The sequence below is a fragment of the Scyliorhinus canicula genome, chromosome 4 (assembly GCF_902713615.1).
Source record: "Scyliorhinus canicula chromosome 4, sScyCan1.1, whole genome shotgun sequence".
In the NCBI taxonomy this organism is placed as follows: domain Eukaryota; kingdom Metazoa; phylum Chordata; class Chondrichthyes; order Carcharhiniformes; family Scyliorhinidae; genus Scyliorhinus; species Scyliorhinus canicula.
This window is the reverse complement of record NC_052149.1, coordinates 158,594,864-158,607,192: the sequence shown is the minus strand read 5'-3', so window position 1 is coordinate 158,607,192 and position 12,329 is coordinate 158,594,864. Positions and strand designations below refer to the sequence as shown.

Genomic DNA, 12,329 nt, shown 5'->3' with positions numbered 1-12,329 from the left:
AGCTCTGGCGGCCCCCCGACCCAAGCGGGCAGACCCGTGGCCTTCTTCTCCAGAACCCTCCAGGCTTCCGAGCTCCGCCACCCCTCTGTGGAAAAGGAAGCCCAGGCCATAGTCGAAGCGGTGCGACATTGGAGGCACTATTTGGCCGGCAGGAGGTTTACCCTCCTCACAGACCAACGGTCAGTAGCCTTCATGTTTGATAATGCACAGAGGGCAGGATTAAGAATGACAAGATCTTACAGTGGCGGATCGAGTTGTCAACGTACAACTATGAGATCTTGCATCGTCCTGGGAAGCTCAATGAGCCTCCTGATGCCCTGTCCCGCGGTACCTGTGCCAGCGCGCAAATAGACCGCCTCCGCTCCCTCCACGCGGACCTCTGCCATCCAGGGGTGACCCGTCTCTAGCATTTCATTAAGGCCCGCAACCTGCCTTTCTCCATCGCGGAAGTCAGGACAGTAACCCGTGACTGCCACATCTGCGCAGAGTGCAAACCGCACTTCTACCGCCCCGAGCGCGCACATATGATCAAAGCATCCCGCCCCTTCGAACGTCTCAGCATTGACTTCAAGGGGCCCCTTCCCTCTAACAACCACAACATTTACTTCCTGGCGGTAATCGACGAATACTCCCGCTTCCCCTTCGCCATTCCCTGCCCCGACATGACCACATCGACTGTCATTAAGGCCCTCCTCTCCATCTTCTCCCTGTTCGGCTACCCCGCGAACAGACATAGCGATCCGGGGTCCTCATTTATGAGCGACGAGCTGCGTCAATTCCTGCTCAACAGGGGCATTGCCTCTAGCAGGACGACCAGCTATAACCCCCGGGGTAATTGACAGGTCGAGCGGGAGAATGGTACCATCTGGAAGACCATACCACTGGCCCTCCGGTCCAGAGATCTCCCTATTTCCCGATGGCAAGAGGCTATCCCCGATGCCCTACATTCTATCCGCTCACTCCTCTGTACCGCAACAAATCAGACACCTCATGAACGTCTTCTTGTTTTCCCCAGGAAGTCGTCCTCCGGATCCCATCTCCCGACATGGCTGGCCGCCCCCGGACCCATCTTGCTCCGGAAGCATGTGCAGGTGCACAAGTCCGACCCGTTGGTGGAACAAGTCCAGTTACTCCACGCTAACCCGCAGTATGCGTATGTGGAGTACCCCAACGGTCGGCAGGACACGGTCTCCCTCCGGGACCTGGCACCCGCCGGCGTGCGGCCTTCCCCCCCTTCACCACAGACCCCCCCCCCCCGTTTTTTTTTTCCCAGCGCCCCACCCTGGCCACCCCCTCCTCATCCATGGCGTCTCCACAGCCAGCTCGGATGATGGAGACTGTTCAAGGACCATCGCTCCCGGACTCCAGGACGTCAGCGGAACCACCACCATCGGCTGAATCGACGTCACCTACTCCACTACGGCAGTCTGCCAGAACGTCACGGGCCATGAAAAGACTGTTCGAATCGATTAAAATTACAACAACTCCATGGACTTTGTGTACTATTGTTAATTGTCTGGGCCAGTGGGAAGTCAAAAAAAAATGTAATAAAAGAACAGAAGAGAATTTTTTTTTTCTCTCTCCCTTCTCTGGCTGCTACTCATACCACCAGTTCTCTCCACCCCCCCCCCCCCCCACCCCCGCCCCCGGCTCTCGTTAATACCCCCCCCGGCTTCTTTCTCCGCAAGGGGTGAATGTGGTGGTATGATTTGCATAGATGTCTGCCATTGGTGCAGAACACCGGCTTACCATTGGCCCTGGTCGGTCATGTGCCTCTCGACCGATTGGTTGAGACCAGTCATGTGACGGCTCTCCGATTGGTCGAGAGGCTGAGTTAACCACTCCTCCATACCAAGGTATAAATTGTCAGAACGCCCAGCGGTCGTCCATTTACTGTAGTCGACTGCATGGCTAACTTCTAGCAATTAAAGCCTAACTTTTGTACAGCAACTCGTCTCGCGTTCGATTGATGGTTCATCAGGGAGGGAAAGGGGCAAGGAATAATTTGACATATAGGAAGGCTCATGTACTGTGCTGCAAAAGAATGGGAACAGATTTACAAAGGGATCCTAGTCATCCCTCAAACATCTTGGAGAAGAACTGGAAAAACCCCAAAAATGTGTCAGAGAAATTCATCACCCCCCCTGCAATCTTATGACAATTCAGCTTCTGTGAATTTGAAAGTTGTTGCGAATGCCAAAGTTTGAGCTCGATTCCTCAAGTCCTTTGTTTTCAAGGGAAATAATTCCCAATAGTTTGCGTTTCCACAGTGTTGCTCCATGTTGCTTCATAGACCTATCATCTGTGTTCCAGCCAAGGGACAGGAAGGAAAAATATATATCTACCTCAACCTGGCTACTCTATTAAATTATTATTGTTGTGTATTTCAAATGGACCAAGCCTTTACTTTAATCAGCCATGACTCATACCAGAGGAATTTCTAACCTTCAGACAAATGTCAGAGATTTTTTTACCTATAAAAACGGTATTAATTTCCCTTCTTGGAACTCCGGAAAGCCTCTTTCAATTTCTAAAGAAGAATTCTGGCTAATGGGGATAGTTTGCCTGCAAAGGATGCAAGGGATCCTGACTCCTCTATGAAACCCTTAATGGTTACAGACATGGGAAAATACATCCTTTGTCCAATGCCCAGGGGAGAGGGGGGGGGGGGTCACATGACCTCCCCAAGCTGCTAGAACCTGTAATATTGCCATGTGGAACTGAACTCAGACAGTCACTCTTTGGCCTCAGAAGAGAAAACAGTGCTCCACGTCAGCAGCCTGTCATTGTCTATCATTTTAGCAGCGAGCAGGTAGCAGCAGAAATAAATGTGTCCTTCATCTATACTGTGAATGATTGAACATTGGAACTTGTTCCTTCAAAACTAATTCAATTCTATGTACTTCTGCCCATTGTGAAAGTCCTCACTTCTGGAAAGGCGGATCACCCTGCAACAGTAAGTTTACTACTCTATGAAGGAATATGCCAGTCGGCTTTTGATTCTGGATCATGACTCACATAAAACCTTAATTTTAATTTTTATTGTGGTCTTGCCCTGTGCCTCTTTCTTTCCCTTTTCTCTCTTTTATTGTACGAATGCAAAAATGGCACTCACTTTGAAACCCCTTTCCTGCATCTTGTGTGTGCGCGCAAAGTAAACCAACTCTCTTATCTTACCATGTCTCAAATTTGCCGTGGGATTATTAAGAGGTCTGGAACATTCTGGAACGGGGCTGATTTAGCTCACTGGGCTAAATCGCTGGCTTTTAAAGCAGACCAAGCAGGCCAGCAGCACGGTTTGATTCCCGTATCAGCCTCCCCGGACAGGCGCCGGAATGTGGCGACTAGGGGCTTTTCACAGTAACTTCATTGAAGCCTACTCATGACAATAAGCGATTTTCATTTTCATTTTTTCATTTCACATTCCAAACTGAAAGTTTGGGGAAAATACACTAACTTCTAAAGAGGGAAATTGGAAATCAAAAAACTATATTCACTGTAGCAGATCCAGAGAATCCAGCCTGCGTGAATGAACAGAAATTCCAACTCTGTTGACGGCAAAAAAAAACACATGTGGAATAATGTTACTGTCACACTTCACAATAAAATTGAAATGACTATGCAATATTAAGGCCATAAGATGTAGGAGCAGAAGTTGACCACTCGGCCCATCGAATCTTCACTGCCATTCAATGAGTTCATGGCTGATCTGATAATCCTCAACTTCACTTTCCCACCTTATCCCCATAACCTTGATTTCCCTAATGATTAAAAATCTGTCTATCTCAGTCTTGAACGTACTTAATGACCCAGCCTTTACAGCGGTAAAGAATTCCACAGATTTATTACCCTCTGAGCGAAGAAATTCCTCTTCATCTCTGTTTTAAACGGACGACCACTGTCATAATATATACCAGAATATCATGGTGCAGACACACACTGATGGACACACACACAGGGATCAGCCAACATGTACAAACACCGCAGCCAATGACCAGTTCGAATACACACACCGAATCAACTGGTTCGGACAAGGCTTAGGTCTCTAATTTAGGTTAGCATCATTTAGACCCACAGTCATCGTGTGTTAGTTAGTTAGAAGTAGTTAATAAAATTGAGTTGAACCTTCATCAGTGTTGGAAGTGTCTGTTCATCTCTCAAGTCTACACTAACCAACACTTCAACCACTACTCAGATTATGCCCTCTGGTCCTGGAAACATGCTCTCAGCATTTAGCTTGTCAAGCACCTGAGAATCCTTTATCTCTCAACATGGTCACCTCTCATTGTTCTGGACACCAATGAGTATAGTCTCAACCTTTAAATCCCTCCATACCTGGGATCAACCTCGTGAACTTTCTCTGGACTTCCTCCAATGCCAATATATCTTGCCTTAGATAAGGGAACCAAAACTGATCACAGTATTCCAGGTGTGGTAACTAGTGCCTTGTATAGTTTCAGCAGAACTTGGCTAATTTGTCCCTCAGTTTGTTTGATTTAGTTCCTTGGTTATTTGATTTGCATCAAAATAGTTGCAAGCAAGAGTGTTTTGTTCAAAGGAGCCTTTGCAGGTTGAGGTAATGATTGTAGCTCTTTGCTATATAATCAGTGGTGCATCTAATTGCTCAGCCAACATATTAGATGTTGCTCTTCCAGCGTCATTACTGAAGCTTGTTGTTAGCATTACAACAATGGCAGGATAATTAGCAAACTGACAACACCAGGGGAGTCGTTATGTACCATTAAGTAGCTGCTGGAATTAAGTATGTCTCATGGTCGGCACTAATTGTTCAACTGATCAAGATCAAAATCGCAATATTGTGAATTGCGTGGTTTGTGATCCAGGAGCAGAAATAGAGACATTGACCAATAAAGAACTAGTAAAGTTTGTTATGGTTAGTGAATATATAAATTATAAGATGCACTATGCTGACCAGTTTACCTTGCCACAAAAGGGATGGAAAGTCTTTAAAGTGAGCAGGTAGATGTTCATTGCCATGGATGCCATGGTGGCACAGTGGTTAGTACCGCTGCCTTACAGTGCCAGAAACCTGAGATCCTGTTTGTGGGGAGTTTGCACCCCCCTCCCCACGTCTGCGGGGATTTCCTCCGGGTGCTCCGGTTTCCTTCCACAGTCAAAAGATGTACGGGCCAGGTAGTTTGGCCTTTCTAAATTACCCTTCGTGTCCAAAGGTAAGGTGAGGTTACGGGGGTGGGGATTGGAGTATGCCTAGGTTAGGATGCTCTTTCGGTGGGTCGGTGCAGTCTCGATGGGCCGAATGGCCTCCTTCTGCACTGTAGGGATTCTATGATTCTATTTATTTTTGACCTGATTTTTAAAATCTTTAATTTACATAACTAATTTTACTATTTTGTATAATTTACATAACAGTGATATATTCCTACATAATAAGCAATTGTTTAAAATATTGCCTCTAATTAACCCAGTTGTTCAAAAATTGCACATTTCTACTGATAGAAAATGAGTATTTTATAATTTTGCTCACATTCATTAATAGAGTGCAATGGAAAATTAGATTGCACATAGGTTAAGAGATATGAGGGAACCAACAAATTAATGGATAAATGCACATTGTGCTATGGGATTGAGGCAGGAAGCTTGATTCCCTGATCTCTACTGAGTAACCTAATACCAGTCAGAGTTGTAGTTAGGTAGGATAACCATACCCCAACGTTAGTGAAGAGATTTTTTTAAAAAAACAGCCAGTGTTCCCAATGTGAGCGCCTCTCCAGTTCTATTTCCTATCTGACTTAAACCTGAATGCGTGCACATCCGATGGGATTATGTTTGACCAGATAAATCCATATTTCAATAGCCTGTCAACCTAGACCTTATGAGCTCAGTTTTCCTGGCGGCGGGATAGGTGTTGGCAACACTACGAAGGCAGCCAGTTTATGGACAGTTAAAGGGCACTTGAGGCCGATCATCTGAGTCTGACTCTGCAGGAACTCGTATCATAAGATATGGCATAGTGGTTAGCACCTCGCAGCTCCAGGAATCCAGGTTCAATTCCGGCCTCGGGTGACTGTGTGGAGTTTGCACTTTCATCCCGTGTCTGGGTGGGTTTCCTCCGGGTGCTCCGGTTTCCCTCCACAGTCCAAAGATGTGCAGGTTAGGTGGATTGGCCATGCTAAATTGCCCCTTGGTGTCTAAAGGTTTAGGTGGGGTTACTGGGTTTACGGGGATAGGATGGAGATGTTGACAGTAGGGTGCTCTTTCTCAGGACCGGTGAAGACTCAATGGGCTGAATGGCCTCTTCTGCACTGTAAATTTTATTTCAAGAATGGTTCAAAGTGAGGCCATCAGGTACCAACATCCAGATAACAGCTTCAGAAAATCAGGGTGGGGCTGAGTGAAATCTGGAATGAAAACCGTACACACCTAGTGACTTAAGGAAACCTGGATTAATATCCTCACTGCTATTATAAAACAAAAAACCTTTACAGAGGTCAGTTTTGAGTTGTTAATATTATCAGTAATACTGGGCTGGTTTAGCACAGTGGGCTAAACAGCTTGCTTGTAATGCAGAACAATGCCAGCAGCGTGGGTTCAATTCCCGTACCGGCCTCCCCGAACAGGCGCCGGAATGTGGCGACTAGGGGCTTTTCACAGGAACTTCATTGAAGCCTACTTGTGACAATAAGCGATTATTGTTGTTATTGTTGTTATTATTATAGGTGGGAACAGTAGCCTAGGTATTATGGTGCTAGACTGTCAACCCAGAAGTCCTGAATTCAGATTTTACCATGAGAGGGTGTGAAATTGATTTCAAGAACAAACTTTTAGCCCAGCAATGAGGCAAGCAGGAAAGGGGAGTAAATTTGCATTACTGGCCAATGTGCCTATATGAGAGTAACCATCCCATTCAGGGCCATTTTCCTGGAGGTGGGATAAGGGTTGGCAGAGCTACCCATCTGAAATCGGCAGGCAGCTGCTTATGGATAATTGAAGGCCACTTAAGGCCTATTGTCAGAGGCTGACTCTATGGGATCTCCAAGGCATTGAGAATTAGGGTAGTTGCCTTTAAGAGGCTTCCCAGCAACAGAGTAGGGGTCCAATACTCCAGGCAAGCATTGAGGCCCTCTTTGCTTTCTGTTCCCCCTTTTACAGTGGTAGCCCGGTTTCAGAGGAGATATTTACATTTTTAACTTTGGAAGGTTGGAGAGAGGGCGCCACTATCTTCTCTCACCTGAACTGCAGGCTGCTGTCCCTTCAGTAATGGAGGGCCTACTATCAGCTCTCCAGATTTGGAAGGCCGCCTGTAATGAACACCAATTGGATTTATTGGTTGGCCAATTGGAGTATGAGCTCCCTCAATGATAGCTCATTGAGAGGGCCCATATAATCATCTGTGTAGGCTTTGTGAGCAGTCTTAAGTTGACTGGACTGCTAGCAGCACTGTTTGTAGCTGCTCCTGTAATATCGTTATTGTAAATAAATATTGGTGTGGTGATGGAACTCCTGCCTCCCGTGGATTACTACAGTGGCGACGAGGTAAACTACGAATTTTGCGGAGACCAGCTGCCGCACTCGGAGGGTAAGCCTTGCCATTTAAAAATGCCGTTTTTTGGGAGGTTAGAGGCATTCGACCAGGCTATTGAGGACTGGTCCCAGTATGTGGAGAGAATGTGTTACTTCTTCCGGGCAAATGATTACTGACGGACGAAAGGAGACGGCTTATCCTGCTGTCGGCGTGCGGACCCTCCGCTTTCGGCATTATACGTAGTCTGACTTATCCCGATGTGCCGGACACGAAAACTTTCCAAGAAGTAAAGGAATTGGTGAAAGACCACGATGACTCAAAACCACCCCTCGTTTTGCGTAGGTACAGATTTTACACAGTGAAGCGGGAAGACAGGGAGTCAGTCACAAATTTCTTGACCCGTCTGAGAAGGCTGGCGGAAAAATGTGAGTTCGGCCTGACGCTAAATGAAATGCTTCGGGACCGGTTAGTGTGTGGTATAAACGACCTCACAATACAGAAACGCCTGTTGGCGGAAACGGAGCTAGACTGCAGACAGGCGTTACAGCTCGCACTGTCCCTAGAAAAGGCAGCAAGTGGGGCGCAGGAACTACAGGGCACGCCAATGGAGGTAGATACCTGTGAGAGGGAGTACCACAACGGGTCCTGCTACCAGATAGCCGCTCTCAGGAAAAACCTGAGGAATAGAGGGAAAAAGGAAAACCCCAGAACTGCCCCCAAGTCTGCCAGGACTAACTGGAGACAACGGGAAGTACCGGTTGAGGCTCCCCCAACAGAGAAAGACCGTTTCTGGCACCAGACAGAGTGGGGTAACAACGACAGAAACCCTAGAAGGAGGTGGCAAAAGAGGAACAGCAGGTGGGGACGCAGGGAAGTACACAACCTAGACGCCTCATCCTCCTCCGAAGGGGAACAATTATATAATATTACAACGAAGAAAGCAGAACCCATTAGGATTACCCCACGGGTGAACGGACGGCCGACAATAATGGAAATAGACACGGGTGCGGCCGTATCAGTAATGGGAGTGGCAGCATTTAGAAAAATCAAAGATGGACTCCAGCCAATAACCCTAACAAAAACATCGACGAAACTTAAAACATACATGGGGGAACCCCTGGAAGTTCTAGCCACAACTCATGTACCTGTGGAATATGAGAAACAATTGCTGAGATTACCGTTGACGACAGTAGAGGGCTCCGGACCGAGCTTAATTGGACAGAACTGGCTGAAAGACCTGAAATTAGATTGGATGAACATTTTCCAGAGTGGAAGTGGGCAGTTAGAACATAGAACATAGAACAGTACAGCACAGAACAGGCCCTTCGGCCCTCAATGTTGTGCCGAGCCATGATCACCCTACTCAAACCCACATATCCACCCTATACCCGTAACCCAACAACCCCCCCCCTTAACCTTACTTTTTAGGACACTACGGGCAATTTAGCATGGCCAATCCACCTAACCGGCACATCTTTGGACTGTGGGAGGAAACCGGAGCACCCGGAGGAAACCCACGCACACACGGGGAGGACGTGCAGACTCCACACAGACAGTGGCCCAGCCGGGAATCGATCCTGGGACCCTGGAGCTGTGAAGCATTTATGCTAACCACCATGCTACCGTGCTGCCCACTAAGTTGAGTGGAGTACTCCAAAAATACCCGGAGGTCTTCCAGGAAGGTTTGGGGGAAATCATAGGCGCCAAAGCAACTTTGCACGTGGACCCAGAAGCCCTTCCGAAATTTTGTAAGGCCAGGCCGGTACCTTTTGCATTAAGGAAGAAAGTAGATGACGAAATAGAAAGGTTACGGCGTGACGGCATTATCAGACCAGTACAATTCTCGGAATGGGCAGCGCCGGTGGTACCAATTTTGAAGCCAGACAGCTCGATACGTCTCTGTGGAGATTTCAAACAGACAGTAAACAAATACGCACTGCTGGACAAATACCCAATCCCGAAAATAGACGACCTATATGCCAAATTGGCAGGTGGGCTTTTGTTCACGAAACTAGACATGAGCCACGCCTACCTGCAGTTGAAACTGGACAAGGGCTCCCAGAAGTTCGCTACGATCAACACCCTGAAGGGCCTTTCTCGTTATACTACGCTACCTTTTTGGAGTGTCATCAGCCTGCGCTATATTCCAGCGTACGATGGAAAATATTCTGCAGGGACTACCGCAGGTGGCGATTTATTTGGACGATGTCTTAATCACGGGTAGGACAAACAGGGAACACTTAAGGAACCTGGAGGAAGTGCTCAGGCATTTCGCAAAGGCAGGCGTACGGCTAAAAAGGGAAAAATGTGTTTTTCTGGCCCCACAAGTGACGTACCTGGGATATAAAGTAGACGAGTCAGGCTTACATCCATTAGAAGACAGAGTAAGGGCAATAAAAGAAGCCCCAGCTCCCACCACGGTCCAGGAGTTACGATCATTTCTAGGGTTGGTAACCTATTATGGAAAATTTATTGAAAATAGGGCGTCCATCCTAGAACCCCTCCACCAGCTACTAAAAAAGGGGCAAGAATGGAAATGGTCCACCCGCCAAAACCGAGCATTTAGGGACATTAAGGAACAGCTGTCATCCGAAAATGTCCTAGAGCATTATGACCCAAGGGAGGAGTTGGTGGTCACTTGTGATGCATCCCCCTACGGGGTAGGAGCCGTCTTAGCCCATAGAGGAAGGAATGGGGAAGAACGGCCAATAACCTATGCTTCGAGGACCTTGGCGATGGCTGAGAGGAAGTACGCCCAAATCGAGAAGGAAGGACTGGCGGTGATATTCACAGTAAAAAAATTTCACCAGTATTTGTACGGGCGGAAATTCACCATAGTGACGGACCATAAGCTGTTATTAGGGTTATTAAAAGAAGACAAGTCAATACCCCCGATTGCATCAGCTAGAATCCAACGCTGGGCGTTGCTACTGGCGACATATAGATACGTTCTGGAGCACAGACCGGGAATGCGAGTAGCACATGCAGATGCTTTGAGCAGACTTCCCCTCCCAGACACTCCGCCGCAAATACCAAAAGTAGAGGAGACAGTAATGACTCTAAATTCTTTGGACACCCTACCAGTATCCGCACAACATATTCGGTTGTGGACGCAAAAAGACCCAGTTTTAGCCAAGATGAAGCATTTACTGCTAACAGGGGAACTGGAAAGACCAGTGGAGCCCCAGATGCACCCATACTGGAGCAGAAGGGACCGAATAACCGTAGAAGACGGTATCCTATTATGGGGAGCCCGGGTAATCGTCCCAGCTCAGGGCCGTCAGGCAATCTTAACTGAGTTACATCACGGACACCCAGGGGTATCTAAAATGAAGATGCTAGCTCGAAGCTACGTTTGGTGGCCAGGTTTGGACACAGACATAGCAGCCTTGGTACGTTGGTGCCAGGAGTGCCAACAGGGGCAAAGAGTGCCACCAGCGGCGCCATTGCACCCGTGGGAATGGCCAGGCAGAACGTGGACCCGCCTGCATATTGACCACGCCGGCCCTTTCATGGGCTCATTGTTTTTGGTGATAGTGGACCCCACTCCAAATGGTTGGACGTCCACCGGGTAAACACGGCAAGCACAGCATCGACAATTGAAAAGCTCAGGGCCTCGTTTGCAACACATGGACTTCCGGAGGTATTGGTGTCGGACAACGGAACGGCATTCACAAGTGGGGAATTTGGAAAATTCCTGAAGGAAAACGGAGCCCGTCACATCAAAACGGCCCCTTACCATCCAGCGACCAACGGCCTGGCAGAGAGAGCGGTCCAGACACTTAAAGCAGGACTCAAGAAGCAGCCGGCAGCGTCAATAGACACAAAGCTCTCCTGCTGGCTGTTTGATTACAGGACCACACCGCATTCCATAACGGGCATACCGCCAGCTGAACTCTTAATGGGAAGGCGGCTGCGAATGAGGCTGAGTCTCCTTTTCCCAAATTTAACGGGGAAAGTGGAGAAACAACAGGAGGCCCAACGCAGGGGGCATGATAATAGTCGGCAGCAGAGATATTTCCAGGTGGGGGCACCGGTTTAGGTCAAGAATTATGGGAATGGACCAACGTGGGTCAAAGGCACGGTAGAGTCCCAAACAGGGCCCATATCCTATGAGATTTCAATAGGAGGTAAAGTGCTGAAGAAACACCTAGACCAAATAAAGGCAGCGGAATCACACCTGGAGGCAGGCGAAGCAGGACCGCCTCAAGCTGGGATAGCCCAGACGGAAAGGATACCCACACCCCAGCCCCGAGCAATTTCTCCAGACCCCGTCATCCAGTCATCAGAGTCGGAGATGGACATGCTCGACGATGCCGCCGCGGTACCTCTCCCCGAGGAGGAGGAAGAACAACTTCCAAGGAGGTCATCAAGGAAAAGACGGGCACCTATAAGGTACACCCCGCCCACTTCGGAGAACGATCCAGCGGACGACACAGAGGTGACAGACCCAGACATGAGGAGCAGGAAGAAGCTCAGAGGAATGCCAGCTGGCAGGAATTCCTTGGACCTTGGGCGGGGGGAGGGGTGTAATGAACTCCAATTGGCTTTATTGGTTGGCCAATTGGAATATGAGCTCCCTCAATGATAGCTCATTGAGGGGGCCCATATAATCACCTGTGTAGGCTTTGTGAGCAGTCTTAAGTTGACTGGACTGCTAGCAGCACTGTTTGTAGCTGCTCCTGGAATATTGTTATTGTAAATAAATATTGGTGTGGTGACGGAACTCCTACCTCCCGTGGATTACTACACCGCCCTCTGTACACTAATTAACCAATCACTGCTTGGTGACTATTCCCTACACAGTGTGGGATTGTGACACCCA

At 48.1% G+C, this 12,329-nt stretch overlaps 1 pseudogene; it reads left to right on the top strand.

The window, feature by feature from the left end:
* The first annotated feature begins 8,477 nt into the window (after positions 1–8,477).
* Positions 8,478–11,612, top strand: LOC119964169 (annotated as a pseudogene).
* The last annotated feature ends 717 nt before the right edge of the window (positions 11,613–12,329 follow it).